The sequence below is a fragment of the Helianthus annuus genome, chromosome 16 (genome assembly GCF_002127325.2).
Source record: "Helianthus annuus cultivar XRQ/B chromosome 16, HanXRQr2.0-SUNRISE, whole genome shotgun sequence".
NCBI classification, from domain to species: domain Eukaryota; kingdom Viridiplantae; phylum Streptophyta; class Magnoliopsida; order Asterales; family Asteraceae; genus Helianthus; species Helianthus annuus.
In genome coordinates, this window is record NC_035448.2 from 196493109 (window position 1) to 196504416 (window position 11308).

Sequence of the window (11308 nt, forward strand, 5' to 3'; positions counted from 1 at the left end):
TAAATAATGAAAATAGTTTAACCAAGCCGCAAGTCCCCATCTGCATTGTACCTAACGTCCTGGAAATCATTCTCACGTGTATCAACAAAAAATTGGCAAGTTCACAATTTTAATTCAACGAAATATAATTTCCAAATACAATGTTTTAAAGGCATGTCATGGGTAGCTAATCCACTGTTAAGCAACTTAACGAGTAATACTGAAACTAACGTAGTAAGTTTTTGTGTCCTCCGCATCAATGTCTATCTGCATTGATGCAATAGTTAAAGGTCAAAAGTTCACGCCCGGCTACCAGCACAGTCTGAGGTTTTGTCAAACCTAATAGCGCTACTACATACATGAAATTAAACTAGAGTATTTAAGTTATCATATTCCAGACCAGGAATAAAAGTGTGGTCTCAAACCAGGGAGAGTGTAATTCTAAAACCAGGAATTGCATGCTTTTAGTAAAGTTGTGAACTCACCTTAGATTTGTTAACTAGAATTATAGTGACTAAGGGTAGATGTGGTCAACCACGTCCTGATATTGTTACTGTTTTATGTTAGTTGTCAACCACAATAGTCACTTAGTTATTACATCTATACTAACAGAGAACATGCAACACGTCAACACTTAGTTATTTGTTCATGTGGGTATGTGCATGTGTTCATTTCTTATCATGCAACACGTTAATGATACTCAGTTAGGTACTAACCAACAATCAACATCTTATAGTAGCATGTAAACACACTTTAGGAACACATAAGTTAACTTTCTGCAGTTTCAGCTCAACCTCCAAAGTTGAGTTGTTTTCGTGAATTTTATTATAATACTTAATGTGCTTGAAAAAATTATAACTAATTTAAGAGGCTTGCCATTAGCTCCTAGAAGGTTTGTGAATTTTTCCCAAAGCTTAATTGTTTTCAGAAAATCATTAAAAATTATTTAACACCTATGTCACACCCCAACCAATGGCGGAAACATCAGGATGAGACGAAGTGTGAAGATTGCTAGAGACATCATAACGCTATTTGTGACAATGTTTAATAAACCGATTTCATTTCATAGATAAATTGTCAAACATACAAGGAAATTCAAATAACAACATGTTCAAAGGAAATACGTAACAACATAATCAAATTGATACAACATATAAAACCTAAACGTCTATATGTGTATCTAGGCATCAACGCTACTTCTTTTCATAGCATCGTCATCATCAACCTGTAACATGTTTAAAATACAATTCAATGCAAAAGCAAAGGCGAGTATACAAGTTTAAGCATAAGTATAAGTATAAGTGTAAAAGTTTAAAACGAATCCACATGGCAACTTAGTCTATACGAGATCAACCTAGCGTGGCATGCAATATTTCTAGCCAACCTCTGTTTACGCAAGAAAGTTTAATTAATTCAACATGACCCAAGTCTAAGGGGGGCGGTGCGTTACTCCTATAGCGCTATACATGTCGAAGGGAGGCTCGTGAGAGCTAATGACTAAAACATATCACATAAGTATGGTCCACGTAAGCATTAAGTATCATAACATAGTGTTCATGTATAAGGATTGTTTTGTGCATTGCATAAAGAATAAGTTTAAGTGTAGTTTAATAGTAAAACATGTTACACCCCAAAAAGTGGTAAACATAAAAAAAGGGTTGCGAGTATACTCACAAAATTGCTAAGTCTTCCGATTATCCAAGTGTTGACGAGCGTAAGAGATTAGGAGGAAGGAACACCGAAGTCTCGAGTTTATGAGTGGTTGCGATTGCGACTCCTAGTGAAATAACGCACGAGTAAAGATTGGAACAATTCAAGAGAACGAACGAGAGGGTTTGACTTAGATATTTGAAATGGCACATAACAATCTCATTAATAAATGATATTCCTAATGTTTAATGGTTCTCAAATCGATTAGTTTAACGTTAGAATTTATCTCGTTATAACATTTAGTGTCAAATAGATTATTGTGAGCCAAGACTATACTTACACATTTTCAGATATCAAATTTATAAATAACGAATCCATTTATTATTTATAAAACTTAGTGTCTAGCTTTATGACAAAAGGTTATATGACTAGCTAAAATTGTAGTACGTAGCAAAGTGTGTATTTAAGCATACATAATATTTAGATAACTAAACATTATAGTATGCAAAAGTGGATTATCATAAAACTCAAGAATTAAATTTATGAATATTATTACACCAGTTACTACGTAATGGTGCATCCATATGCTTCTTTCTTTCTTTTATTTATATTTTTTTACCATTTTTTTATCTTAAATTTCTAATGCATATCATATAAAATCATTACCATTAGTGCCATGGCATAAAAAAATGTAGTCAATCTACTGACTTGTATTTCCATACGGGAACCCTGTTGAAAGATTAAAATAAGACTACTACAATTATGAACGCATTGGACTATCTAACTTGCAAGAAGAGAGTTCAATTTAAAAAAAATATGCTTGGTCATCTTCTTCAACAAAGTACCCATCGACTGTTATACAAGGTTCCATATTTTTTTCAATTCATTTGAATGAAGATTCATTGTATTTCAACAGAGCATTAACGAACAAAACAAAGGCATGAGAAATGTGTACCGAAACGAGTCGTAAGGCTTCCCGTCGATCTCCATTCAGTTCCGGCGACGAAACGGCGGCTCGCGTCTAGTTCTGTCGTAACCTGAAACTGACCCGAGTTACGCCGCCTTGAGCTGAAACCCGAGCACCCGAAATAAGGCCCGCAACCTGACTCGTATTCGTCCAGAATCTGACCTGAAACCACTGATGTGCTTGATGAATATTGTATAGTCCCGAGACGAGCCTAAACCGAACCGAGAACAACTCGGAATTTAAATCGAGAATAATCAAAACAAAACCTGCATCGGATCTATTGAAAGGAAAAGAGAAGGAAGGAGTGGGAATTTACCGGTGAACCGCGTCGGAGATAAGCACCACCACCGCCGTCACCGCCGGCCGCCGTCACCGCCGGCCGCCGTCGCGTGTGGTCAGGGAGTCAAGGGGGGAGCTGGTGTGTTTGGTCGACCGGTAAATCTGCTGGTCTCGTCACCAAAGTCCAGTCGGACTTCCCTGTGCTCCCCGGTCAGTTATGGTGGGGAAGAGGGAGTGAAGATGATGATGTTTGTTTGCGTTTTGTTTGATCCGTGACTTTTGTGTGTGATGTTTTGAGTTGCAGACAAGAGTTTTTGAGAGGAAACCATGGATGATAACGGCTGCCTTTTGATAAGAATTAGGGTCTAGTCTTATATTCGTAGGGTTTATTTAGTTAGTGGGCTTTGGGCTTTGGGCTTGGGCCCAAGGCCCACAAGCCCATCTCGCGTGTTTAAGCGGCCCGAAAGTTACTACGAATTCGTTTTATAAACCCGATCGCCGTAGCATGTCGTATTATTTTGTTTTAGGATCAAAAATATGTCGAGTTGGGTCGGTAATTGACGTTAAACGCGTAATTGCAAACCGAAAAGCACTGGTTTGTGCATAAATCACTTATTTAGATGATCGATCGTACGAATAACGAATAGTTGATAATATATATATATATATATATATTACATTATGATTAACGCCTCGAATCATGGTACGAATATGAATTGTCTAAAATATAAATAGTAAATTAAGAGGCGTTACAGTCTCCCCTCCTTTAGGAAATTTCGTCCCGAAATTTATTTAAGAGGAAGACCTTGGGAAGGATGGCATACAGCCGAGGATTGTTTAAAAAAAAATTGATGCTTTTAAGAAGGACAACGAAGAATAATGAAGGTATAGGTGAACGATTGATCTAATAACGATTATGATTATAAGAATAGCATAAGTATCAGATAGATGAAAGTAGCGTCTTAAGAATGAAGCCTCGTCGTGGATAATCGGATATAATGCGTTTGTGAGTTGCTTAAAGTTGCATTAAGTTTAAATAGGTCTGCAAAACACTGAATTTCTCATGGCAAGTTTTACGAAAGTTTGGTAACATGGTGGAAACACTTATATATACAAAGTACCAGCAGCGTATCCACCATGTTTTGACCACATTACGTCCGTCTCGTATTCGGTGTCATGTTACGTTCCGTGTCTTACCATACACGGTAGTACACTCTATGATTCTCATGCGCTTATTACTATAATCCCGTGTGCACCCGCGATTATACCAATCGTCGCATGATCCGCATAGCTTATACCAGTTGCGTATGAATCAAGGTATACATAAATTTTGAGGAAAATAAGATTGTGTGCGTATAGAAATGTAGCATATAAGCATGTTTGCGTTCCAAATAGTATAAGGCCAACGTAAGCGAATCCTTCGGATTTCGCTCGCGTATAGGCGCGAAAGTATAAATGTTGAGTAAAAAGCATGAGCATAGTATAAGTTTAAATATGAATACGTATGTGAGCATAAACACAAAACGTATGCTAAGAGTGAGCACAAGTATAAGCATAACATGTATGAAAGTGAGTATAAAATGTGAATACAACCATGAGTATGGGTATAAACACAAAGCGTATGAGTATGAATACGAGTATAATTGTGAACATAAGATGTATGAGCATAGATATGAACGTGAATATAGGTGTAAAACATGAAGGTTTAAGTATGAATAAGATATATGTGTATGAATATAAGTGTAAACAAAGTTGTTTAAGTGTATTTGAAAACATAAAATGCAGGAACATGAATATAATAAATATGAATATGAATATGAATATGAATATGAATGTAGTATAAACATGGATGTAAGTACAACGTAAATGTATAGTTGTGAGTGTATGTGTATGCATAAACGTAAAACGTATGAATTTTGAATCATTAGTATAACATAAATGTGTAAGTGTGAGCATTAGTGAAGGCACAAAATGTATAAGTATGGACGTAGGAAATAATGATTTTGTTTATTGTATAAATCGTAATACATGAGTTTATGTGCATAAAAGGTTTAAAAGTTTTGAGTATGAAAGAAAAAGGAAACGAGTGACACGCATGAGATTGTTGTGAGATATTGACTGAAACGTGTAAAATGATATGCATATATAGTGGTTTGCGCAAAATGTGAAGTTAAAATAGATTGAGTTGTCACGAAATATAGACTCTAGTTTGTGAATGTAAGAGAGTATAAAACGTATAGACGTTATGTGGAAAGTACTTTGTAAAGGAATGGAAATGCTACTTCGGTTTTAAAAGAGTTTACATAAGTTGAAAATTTGTCGGTTCTTATGAAGTTTCCTTGCCCACGTGTTTTGAATTTAATTGACGTATCGAGTGAGGTTTTGAAAAAGTTCTAGAGATTAATAAGTTTGCATCGTTTTAAGTAACTTTGTGTTAGAAAATTTTGAAACTTACAACTTCTTGTGAAAAAGTTGATCCTTAGAAAAAGGAATTTGGTACATGAACTTAGTGATTGTTGAAAAATGTTTCATTGGTTTTGAAAAGGAATTTTAGTAAATGATTGAATAATATTGGTAATATTTTATAGGTGTGTGCGACAAAGTTGATTTGATTCTCAATTGAAAATAAAAATCTCTAGTTTAATGGTGTGAGAGGAGCGTGTTTCAATATTTACGTTGATTGGTGAATTTGTGGGCAACAGATTTATTAGACCGACAGGGCTGACAAGTAGTATTTCGTGAAATTTTGAAAATCGAGGAACAAGCGTTTATGGTAACATTAAAATTTTTGTGTATGCGAGTGATGTGAAAATAGATTATAGAATAAGAGGTACGTTTAAATAAATGAAGCATTTTGAAATATATGATAAATGATTTAGGTATAAACATGATCGTGTTTACATAATATAGCCTATTAAAAGAAAGCGTTGGTAACGATCACCTAGGTAAGGGAATCACCCCTAACTCGTTGGTGAGGTCGTTGTAAGGTGAGAAATAAAACGGAGTTAGTCGTCAAGGTAAGGGAATCACTCCTATCTTGATGACATGTCTACATTTGTTGTTGCAAGGAGTGTAAATAAAATTTCGTAAACTTATGTATGCTAATAATGTATGATCGTATGAAAAGTAATAGTATGATGTATGCGCAAAAGTGAAATCTCGAAATGGTTCAAACTTGACAAAAGAGAGTTTCATTATGAAAGATCGGAATAATAAAGCGTAAGTTTGATAAAAGAAACTCGGATGGTTCCAAAACAGAACGTTGACTAACCAAAGTGGTCGAAGAGTCTTTTGAATTTGAGAGCATGCTTTGGCCTAATAGGTGAAATACTCTCGCCGACACATCGGTTAACGGTATTTACCCTTCCGGTTACTACATGTTCCAAATCAATCGAAAATTCGAGATTTGGCGGGATTTTTTTGAAAATCAAGGAGCGGGACTAGTCGACAAGGTGCGGGTTTCACCCCTAACTTGACGACTGCGTACCCTAAGTGTAGTTGGCACTCGTCGGGTCAAATTAAATTTCGACACGTTGACGAACGTCCACTAGAATTTAAATTTGAAATTTCCGTTAAGATGTGGATTTCACTCCTAACTTAATGGTGAATTTTGTGTGAAAAATAGAATCAAGCGGGATGAGAGTCGTTTACCAAATTGTGGGTTTCACGCCTATTTTGGTAAACTCGTCTCGTTTGTATAATATGAGTGTTTTCGAGTTTAAGAAAAATCGAGTAAAATGCCTTGGAAAAAGGCGTATGTTAAAGGAAATAACAAACAAGTATAAGCACAAAAAGGCATGTCGAGAATAACACACAAAGAATAGATCAATAAATCAAGTATCGACACATAATAAGACAAGTATTGACACATAAGAATAGCACGTCAAGTATTAAAACACAAGCGACTTATATGTTTAAAAAGTCAAAGCGAATAAATGAGAAGCGAGTAAAGTAGCATGCAAGTAGTTTCAAGCAATACACGATAATAAAGCTCTAAAACTATAGACTAGGTTAAAGCATTCCTACTTTTCCTAATTCCCTATAGTTATGGCTCTGATACCAATCTGTCACACCCCAACCAATGGCGGAAACATCGGGATGAGACGAAGTGTGAAGATTGCTAGAGACATCATAACGCTATTTGTGACAATGTTTAATAAACCGATTTCATTTCATAGATAAATTGTCAAACATACAAGGAAATTCAAATAACAACATGTTCAAAGGAAATACGTAACAACATAATCAAATTGATACAACATATAAAACCTAAACGTCTATATGTGTATCTAGGCATCAACGCTACTTCTTTTCATAGCATCGTCATCATCAACCTGTAACATGTTTAAAATACAATTCAATGCAAAAGCAAAGGTGAGTATACAAGTTTAAGCATAAGTATAAATATAAGTGTAAAAGTTTAAAACGAATCCACATGGCAACTTAGTCTATACGAGATCAACCTAGCGTGGCATGCAATATTTCTAGCCAACCTCTGTTTACGCAAGAAAGTTTAATTAATTCAACATGACCCAAGTCTAAGGGGGGCGGTGCGTTACTCCTATAGCGCTATACATGTCGAAGGGAGGCTCGTGAGAGCTAATGACTAAAACATATCACATAAGTATGGTCCACGTAAGCATCAAGTATCATAACATAGTGTTCATGTATAAGGATTGTTTTGTGCATTGCATAAAGAATAAGTTTAAGTGTAGTTTAATACTAAAACATGTTACACCCCAAAAAGTGGTAAACATAAAAAAAGGGTTGCGAGTATACTCACAAAATTGCTAAGTCTTCCGATTATCCAAGTGTTGACGAGCGTAAGAGATTAGGAGGAAGGAACACCGAAGTCTCGAGTTTATGAGTGGTTGCGATTGCGACTCCTAGTGAAATAACGCACGAGTAAAGATTGGAACAATTCAAGAGAACGAACGAGAGGGTTTGACTTAGATATTTGAAATGGCACATAACAATCTCATTAATAAATGATATTCCTAATGTTTAATGGTTCTCAAATCGATTAGTTTAACGTTAGAATTTATCTCGTTATAACATTTAGTGTCAAATAGATTATTGTGAGCCAAGACTATACTTACACATTTTCAGATATCAAATTTATAAATAACGAATCCATTTATTATTTATAAAACTTAGTGTCTAGCTTTATGACAAAAGGTTATATGACTAGCTAAAATTGTAGTACGTAGCAAAGTGTGTATTTAAGCATACATAATATTTAGATAACTAAACATTATAGTATGCAAAAGTGGATTATCATAAAACTCAAGAATTAAATTTATGAATATTATTACACCAGTTACTACGTAATGGTGCATCCATATGCTTCTTTCTTTCTTTTATTTATATTTTTTTACCATTTTTTTATCTTAAATTTCTAATGCATATCATATAAAATCATTACCATTAGTGCCATGGCATAAAAAAATGTAGTCAATCTACTGACTTGTATTTCCATACGGGAACCCTGTTGAAAGATTAAAATAAGACTACTACAATTATGAACGCATTGGACTATCTAACTTGCAAGAAGAGAGTTCAATTTAAAAAAAATATGCTTGGTCATCTTCTTCAACAAAGTACCCATCGACTGTTATACAAGGTTCCATATTTTTTTCAATTCATTTGAATGAAGATTCATTGTATTTCAACAGAGCATTAACGAACAAAACAAAGGCATGAGAAATGTGTACCGAAACGAGTCGTAAGGCTTCCCGTCGATCTCCATTCAGTTCCGGCGACGAAACGGCGGCTCGCGTCTAGTTCTGTCGTAACCCGAAACTGACCCGAGTTACGCCGCGTTGAGCTGAAACCCGAGCACCCGAAATAAGGCCCGCAACCTGACTCGTATTCGTCCAGAATCTGACCTGAAACCACTGATGTGCTTGATGAATATTGTATAGTCCCGAGACGAGCCTAAACCGAACCGAGAACAACTCGGAATTTAAATCGAGAATAATCAAAACAAAACCTGCATCGGATCTATTGAAAGGAAAAGAGAAGGAAGGAGTGGGAATTTACCGGTGAACCGCGTCGGAGATAAGCACCACCACCGCCGTCACCGCCGGCCGCCGTCGCGTGTGGTCAGGGAGTCAAGGGGGGAGCTGGTGTGTTTGGTCGACCGGTAAATCTGCTGGTCTCGTCACCAAAGTCTAGTCGGACTTCCCTGTGCTCCCCGGTCAGTTATGGTGGGGAAGAGGGAGTGAAGATGATGATGTTTGTTTGCGTTTTGTTTGATCCGTGACTTTTGTGTGTGATGTTTTGAGTTGCAGACAAGAGTTTTTGAGAGGAAACCATGGATGATAACGGCTGCCTTTTGATAAGAATTAGGGTCTAGTCTTATATTCGTAGGGTTTATTTAGTTAGTGGGCTTTGGGCTTTGGGCTTGGGCCCAAGGCCCACAAGCCCATCTCGCGTGTTTAAGCGGCCCGAAAGTTACTACGAATTCGTTTTATAAACCCGATCGCCGTAGCATGTCGTATTATTTTGTTTTAGGATCAAAAATATGTCGAGTAGGGTCGGTAATTGACGTTAAACGCGTAATTGCAAACCGAAAAGCACTGGTTTGTGCATAAATCACTTATTTAGATGATCGATCGTAAGAATAACGAATAGTTGATAATATATATATATATATATATATATATATATATATATATATATATATATATTTCATTATGATTAACGCCTCGAATCATGGTACGAATATGAATTGTCTAAAATATAAATAGTAAATTAAGAGGCGTTACAACCTAAGGGGCAATTTCGTCACATTTTGTCGACAGTTTAGAATTTATTTTATTTAAAAATATCTATCACTATAGTTGACAAATTCCAGCTGGAGGATACGATGACCTCCTAGAACTATCAATTGTAAAAAATTCACATGTTAACTCCAATCCTTCACCAAGTTATGATCCTTGTAACAGGTTGTAATTTCTACAGAAAAACGCAGCCTGCACCTATGTTTCAATTTTAATCTTTTAAAATATCAAAACTTCTCGAAAAATTATGATTCTAGTTAGGTTTGAAAGAAATTTCATTAAACTACATTTAAACTCAAGAACCACCCGATTTTGTTAAGTTTTGATCATGTTATAGCCGATACAAGTCAGCTGTAAAAACCTAGACTGAACATGTTTACGATCAGCTTTCATCTAAAACATATTTACGATTCTTTTATCATGTTTTTCAACACATACAACCTATATTACCTCATATATATTAGTTTTACAACAAGTTCCATCATCAATATCATGGCATACACGAAACCTTAGCATGCATATGAAATCATATAGTCACTAGACTACAAAAAAACCATTATATAGACATGAACAACATGTTTCTAGTAACCCCTAATACTTGTAAACCATATTTGCATGCATTCAAGATCTCATGAAATCAACAAAACGCAGCCATGAACTTCAAGTTATGAGTGTATGTTCAATGGATTTGTTGCTTGTTGCTTGAGTCGCCTAGAGAGAGAGAGAGGACGATTGTAAGGGGTGGGGGAAAATTAGGGTTGGTTTTTGTTAATTAATTATAATTCAAGTTTGATTTATTGCATAACTAGTCCCTTATGTTTCCAAATCTCAAACTTGGGTAGGAAGTCATTTCAAATAACTTTGTGTGCATGTGTAGGACTAGTCCCTCTAGTTTCAAAATCTTGAAACTTGCGTAGGAAGGGAACCGAGTTAACCTTGAATGTATGTATGAGATTTATCCCCATAGTTTAGATTAACCCCTTATGTTATAACTTTCATAATTAATTTAATTGCATATAATTATAATTATGTGTATGAAATCATAAATATTTAACGAAGGAAGATAACGACGTTAACCTGAAAGTGCGGGTTGTCACAGTCATAGTGTTAAAATATAACCGTAGACGGTTTTTGTCACATAAGTTGATGCGAAAACGCTAAAAATTGCCAAAGATGGGTAACATTTAACTAAAATTATGTGATATTATTTTTATGGCTAAAATATAATATTTACATGTATCTTGATGTGAGAAGATGTTTATTTGATTAAATGATGAATTAGTTAGATGTTTCATAGATAACGCGAAAACGACCGTACCGGAAGTCGAAAACGTCAAATTTATAACTTCTGTATGATTATGTGATAAGTTTTGTAATACTCTTAAAGGTGAAATTATGTGCATAAATATGTGTGTATGTGTCTACACTGTGCGGATGAATGGTGTTTTGAGATATATGCAGGTGCTAAGTGTCTATGCATGAATACTATTAACTTAACACTTATAGGAATATGGACTTAACGAAAAGTAAGATCACCAATGGGTCGTTCGAATCATGTGTTTTATAAAATAAAAACATGGTTTCAAATTAAACATTTTTTAAAGATAAAACGTTTATTTGAATATCATAAGTTGGGGGAACAACTTAG

General features: G+C 35.3%; 1 long non-coding RNA gene across 1 annotated transcript; it reads right to left on the reverse strand.

Annotated features, from left to right (window-relative positions):
• Window positions 1–1161: 1161 nt before the first annotated feature.
• On the reverse strand, window positions 1162–7771 carry LOC110918229. Its single transcript, XR_002581160.2, has 3 exons — window positions 7659–7771; window positions 1654–1756; window positions 1162–1204 (listed from the first exon to the last, which is right to left on the reverse strand). It is a non-coding gene; the product is annotated as an uncharacterized LOC110918229 (long non-coding RNA).
• Window positions 7772–11308: the final 3537 nt, after the last annotated feature.